The 6,383-nt window shown below is 40.4% G+C and overlaps 1 non-coding gene across 1 annotated transcript; it reads right to left on the reverse strand.

Annotated features, from left to right (window-relative positions):
- Positions 1–3,340: 3,340 nt before the first annotated feature.
- LOC130484038 (U6 spliceosomal RNA) lies at positions 3,341–3,447 on the reverse strand. The gene has a single exon (XR_008933679.1). It is a non-coding gene; the product is annotated as a U6 spliceosomal RNA (small nuclear RNA).
- Positions 3,448–6,383: the final 2,936 nt, after the last annotated feature.

A 6,383-nucleotide genomic window follows, 5' to 3' on the forward strand; every position in this document is an offset into this window, starting at 1 on the left:
TGAATCCAAAGCACATTTCCTAAGACCTACTTCTGCCTCAACAAGAAGGCAAAATCCAGTGTATCAAAGGCTACAGATAAATCCAGCAGGAGCAAAAAGAGGCATGACCGTTGTCTCCAGATGGAGAAAGCATGTTGTTGATTTTGCCCATTTGCAGATTGGCACCTATAGCAGGCCCTGTCCTAATTAGCTAACCTGTCATGGTGGAGGATAGTAGGAGAGGCAGTCCCACAGATATGAGGGATGAATACCTTGAAGGGTGTTGAATAAGATAATTAATACCTTGAAATGAGGCTGGTAACTGATGAGCACTGAATGGAGTAACTGCAGGATGGGAGTTATGTGCATGCTCCGCCATTTTTATTTTTTTGCCATCAAGTCACAGCTGACTTATGGTGACCCCTAGTGGGTTTTCAAGGCAAGAGACATTTTGGAGGTTTGCCATTGCCTGCCTCTCCATCACAACCCTGGTATTCCTTGGAGGTCTCCCATCTAAATACTAGCCAGGGTCAGGGCTTAGAGTGTGTGCTTAACCCAAGGTCACCTAGCAAGCTTCCATGGAGCTAGTGGGGATTTGAACCTGGGTTTACCAGGTCCTAGTCTGACACCTTAACCACTACAGCATGCTGGCTCTCATGCTCTGTCTAGAGCCTGATAATAAGACTGCAGCATTCTGCACCAATTGGAGTCTCTGAGTTGACTTTGAGGGGAAACGGTTGAACAGCGCATTACAATAGTCTAGTCTTGATGTTACCATGGCATGGATCCCAGTGGCCAGACTGGCCGTGTCAAGGAGGCCATCTTCCAGGCTAGCTGTGTTGGAAGAAAGCAGCTGCATTGACTTGTTTCTAATTGCTAGATTGTCTACAAGTCTAGAATGCTGGCTTTTTTTGTTTGCACAAATGTTAGTGAATGTTTGAAATTTAAATTGCTAGACAATAACAAATTACTACCCACAAAATGTATGAAAGGAAATTAAAAACATATTTTGGCCTGTAATAGGAATGGGATTAATAATACTAAAAAAAGTTTGCTTTTTATTAGCATCCATTCTCAAAAAATTTCCCTACAACCTGGTTCCAGTTCCTTGAGGATTGAACATTGAAACAATTTTTTAAAATAATTCTAAAATTTTAATGTAAAGTGATATCTCTATGAGACACCCAACTAGTTTGTTCATAGGCAGGTTGATTTTAAAAGATAACTAGAAATCATGTAAGCATTTATTCTCAGAGGTACAAAAACATGTTAAACACTTTTGCCATTCATTACTCTTACAACATGTTTATTTCTGACATCTTAAATCATAGGAAAAAATGTTCAGACTTCAGATAGGCATGGTTCATTTTTTATATATTCAGGTAAAGTGATCAACTATAATAATTCTGTTCTGCCATCCATTATACTGAGTGACAGCATTATAATGGAAACTACTTCAAATGTGGTAGATGTAAATATCTGTGGATTTTTGTGCTTGTAGATATATGGCTGTACAAGAAATTATATACCATAAAAAAAGAAATGGGCCGATAAAGGATAAAAATTGAACCAGTAAATAATATCCTGCAATGTTCATTTTTAAAATAAAAAAGTTATACTGGGCTTCTTTTTAAGAAATGGGAAACAAATATCTCACTTAAGAACTGGGTGGCCAAGGCCTGCAGCCAAAACAAGCCTGGAGTGAGGTGGAGTTAGAGTAATATGTGATATATGATGGAGGGTTGCTAATGGAAAGCCAAAAGGGAATAGTTCCTTGACATCAAAATGATGGTGTCCTTAGGAAGAATGGGCAGGGCTAGTTAGGAAACAGGATCATCAATATGGGGGTGGGGATTTTGTAATCCATCTGGATAAACAAACTTCATAGAACAAGTATCTATATTGAGAATGATTTATATGAGAGGTCGAATGCAAGAGTGTAAAATCCTTACTGGATCAGACCAACGGTTTGTCTAATAGTAGATGTTCTGTTTCCAGCTGTGGCCAGCTGGATGCTTTTGGGAAGCCTAGCAGCAGAGCCTGAAGGCATCAACCCTCCCCTATTGTTTGCTCCCAGCACGTGGTTTCAAAGCTATACTGCCTCTGAACATAAAGGTTCAATTAAATTATGACTAACAGCTGTTGATAGACCCATGGATTTGTCTAATCTCTTCTAAAGCTATCTGAGCTATTGTCTGTCACTCAAGAAAAGCTTTCTTATCATAAAACTTCTCAGGGACATTTTGGCACCAGTCCACCCATCTTTTGAGATCACCTATAAAAGTTCTCTCCAGTGAAAATTGTACTGAACTTCTATAACAAAAACTTGAAATGCGGTGTGTGACTGACGTCATGCAAATAGCTGTTGCTATACCATGCATATACTTGCTAAATCTTGTTCTCCCTTATGCTTGGTACTATTTTCACACTTGCTTTTTTATAGGTGATTTTTCTGCTGCGGAAGTGCCAATAAGCTATTATTACAAAATAGTTCTTGCAATGTAATTACTTTGTACACAAATCTTAATATAATATACATCACACAGCTGTATTGGGCTTTTTAAAATGTACTTTTAAAATAGCAACAACAAACTAGCCAATGTTTGCCAATGTAGATTTATAGTTTAATAGACTATATTTAATTTATGAATGACACATGATTTGTACGTACTGAAGATAAAGTTAGGAATGAGCTTTTAAACCAAAGTTCAAGTATAAAAACAAGGCATGAATAGGCAATTTGTTCAGTGCATAAAATCATGCTGAAAACACATTATGCCTCATGGCTCTCTTTAATTAGTCATTTTTATTTTTATGCAAGTAACAGAATTTTTACTACATGTTGTGTATATTTAATAGACTGCAGCATTTGGCTGGTATAGATATATCATTCATTTATATAATACCACTCACTAGTTTCAAGAATGACTAGATGTAAGAGTTCTTAAGGCTTTGTTTTACAAAGTTCACAAACTTGGAAATTCCAGTTGGTACAGGACGCAGCAGCTTACTATTCAGAGCATGGATATCTAGGGTTGCCAGGTCCCTCTTCACAACTGGTGGGAGTTTTTTTGGGGTGTAGCCTGAGTGTCAGGTTGTTTAAAGCCAATACCAGCCATAATGTTTGTAGTGGTTTAATTGTTTTGATAACCGGATCAAATTGTTGTTTTGCATGACCTTTAGAATCATAGAATCACAGAGTTGGAAGGGACCACCAGGGTCATCTAGTCCAACCCCTTGCCCAATGCAGGAAATTAACAACTACCTCCCCCCACATCCCCAGTGACCCCAACCCTCACCCCGCCATGTAGGATCCCACAATCAAAGCACTCCCGACAGATGGCCATCTAGCCTCTGCTTTAAAAATATGGAACACTTCACGAATTTGCATGTCATCCTTGCGCAGGGGCCATGCTAATCTTCTCTGTATCGTTCCAATTTTAGTATATGTGCTGCCAAAGCAAGCACATATACGTGAACTTTAGTCTGAATCCCGGGCAGGAGTTGGGAAAGTGGGTCAGTGTGTGTAGGGGAAGTTTTCTGTAAATTCTCACAGCACTGCAGAAAGTGACCTTGTTAGATAAAGCTGAAGGCCTCTGGGGAAAGGGAAACCACCTGGACATAAGGGGGAGAGGAGCCTATTGGAATGTATAACAGGAGCCTATTGGAATATATATGTCATTAGAGTTTTAGTGATTGTACCCGAGCTATGAGATTTTCTGAATGCTCCATGGAATTACAATAAACCACAAGTGATTTCTGAACAACTACTGAGTCCCTTTTGGTTATTGAAATATTGCCTGGACAATGAGAAGCCTCACACAGAGGAGGGTGGGGTTTGGGGAGGGACTTCAATGCCATAGAGTCCAAATGCCAAAGCGGCCATTTTCTCCAGGTGAGCTGATCTCTATCGGCTGGAGATCAGTTGTAACAGAAGATCTCCAGCTAGTACCTGGGAGGCTGGCAACCCTATGCATATCACACCTAATCTGCAGTCACTTCATCAGTAACTGATCAGTTTCCTGGTTCAATTGAAGGTTCTGGTTATCACCTTCAAAGTGCTTAATGGCCTTTGCCTCACATACCTACAGAACTGGCTTTCCCACTATGCTTCACCATGACAGCTTAAACCATCTGAGTAAAACCATCTGAAGATGCCTCCCTGCGAACAGGTAAGATTGGCAACTGCCCATACATATGCATTCTCTGTTGAGGCCCCTACCTTGTGGAATGACTTGCCTGAGGAAGTCAGAAAGGCTCCCACATTTCTATCATTCTGCAGGATGTGCAAAACAGAAATGTTCAGGAAGGCATTTGTACAAGGGGATCAGAACTGCAGTATAATGGAACAGTCCAGGAGAGGGCCTTTATAAGGGCACAGGATGGTAGTCTATCGCAATGTTTACTGTATATGGTATGTCACCCCTTAGGGCTCAACTTTATGTACACACAACATCAGGGAATGAAGGTTCCCAAGTGCTGTGGGACAGGTTTTGCTTGTGAGTGTGGTACAGGGAGGAAAGGGGCTTCAGCATCCTCCCGCACTGTTTTCCTGAGTTGAAACAGCTGTGGAGGGGGGCTTGTTTGCTCTGCTGTGGTGCTCCATGTGTACTGACTAGCACACAGGCACCTCGAAGCAGGGCAAACAGGGCCCTCCACAGGCATTTTGGCTCAGGAAAACAGCACTGGGGAGAAGGCTGAAGCCCCTCCTTCCCCTGTGCCACACTTGTGAGCTGAATCTGGCCTCACAGTACTTGGGAAAGTGATGTATAACAGGAGTCGGTTGGAGGCACCATAAGCTGATTCCTTATACAGTTTTCTGTTTCCATTGGTTCCTAATTTCTGTAATCCTAGTCCTATTGCATTGTAATTGGATGCCATGTGTTCTCTGATTTAATTGTTTTTTTTAATATTTTATAATCTACCTCAAGTCTCAGTTAGAAAGGTGGGCTATAAATGAAGTAAATAAACAAATAGGGTTGCTAGGACACAACCTGGAGATCCTGCTTCTCTCATTTAAAGCTGTGCAGACAGAAAGGAGGATGAAGTTGAGCCTTTTCCCACTTTGATCTTATTCAGGTCTTATCATGCTCTTCACTCTCATCCTACCTGCTACAGCTTGCAGGATTCTCATCATGCTCCACTCCAGGTGGATGATGGAAGAAGTACGATGAGAGAAATTGCTGCTGTAGAGCTATGAGACAGGAAAGATCTCCAAACTGCAGCCTGGCAATTCACAGATGTATAAGATCATTTTATTTATTTAATGCATACCCCACCCTCCCCAGCCAACAGCGGGGCTCAGAGCAGCTCAGATCATATACATGGAACAAACTTGAAACCCATGTAATCATTGTACCCTAAAAAAAGATTTCCTGAGCAGCTTCCTGTGAGGATGGCAGCTTCCTCTGAAGGTGGGTATTTCTATAGTGCACCTCCATCAGGTATGACTGAATTCTTGAGTCATTCTCAATGTAAAGACTAAACAGTTATCCATCCCAGAGCTGTAACTCATGTACAGATATAATAGGCATCCCCCTCCCAGAATGGATTGTTCGATAGCATCTCTGCATTAGGTCACTCATTGTAGATTGTCACTCATTGTAGAGACAATGTGGAACTATCAGTCCCAGAGCAGTGACTAATACAAAGACATAAGAAAACATCTCTCCTCAAGATGGAGAACAATCTTGAGAGTAACCAAATGATTCAATGACATTGATATAGAGGTCATATCCAAACTCAGAGAAGGTGTCTTGTTGTATCTGTACATGAGTCGCTGCTTGGGCATGTCTCCTTCCAAGACAACCCAGAGCAATAACTAATACAGGGGGAAAAGGTGTACAGGATTGTTAAGTCTGATACTTACAGTCACAATAAATCCTTTGCAGTGTGGTTTTTCCAAAATTATTTCATAATTTGCCATTTCCAATCAGCATCTAAATTGAATACATCAAAACCCCGATTCAGCTACATATTTCTACCTATAGCACCATCCTAGAACACATAATAATTTATATATTTATCCAAAGTTATTTGTTAATAATAAGTTGCATCATGATACATTTCCAGCAGCAGCCAAAAATAATGTGCATCATGCTGGCAGCCAGATTTTAAATACTCAGAATATGAGGTATATGTTTTAATTCCAAAAAAGAATTTTCTTTTAGCAATCAGAAACAAGCTAAACTAGGGAAATTGTTTACAAAACAACCTGTGAGCTACACAAGAAAACATCCTCCTGGCTAACAGCTCTGTGGCTTGTTTTGAGAAAAGTTTTTATTATTTTCTTCAGCCATTTTCAAGACAAAGCACAGATGTTAAATAGTAACCCGTGCATCTAATTTTGAACTAAAAGCATCTTCCTCTAGCACCCTACAGAGATGATTTATTCATGGAGTAAT

The sequence above is a fragment of the Euleptes europaea genome, chromosome 10, assembly GCF_029931775.1.
Source record: "Euleptes europaea isolate rEulEur1 chromosome 10, rEulEur1.hap1, whole genome shotgun sequence".
Classification (NCBI taxonomy): Eukaryota; Metazoa; Chordata; class Lepidosauria; order Squamata; family Sphaerodactylidae; genus Euleptes; species Euleptes europaea.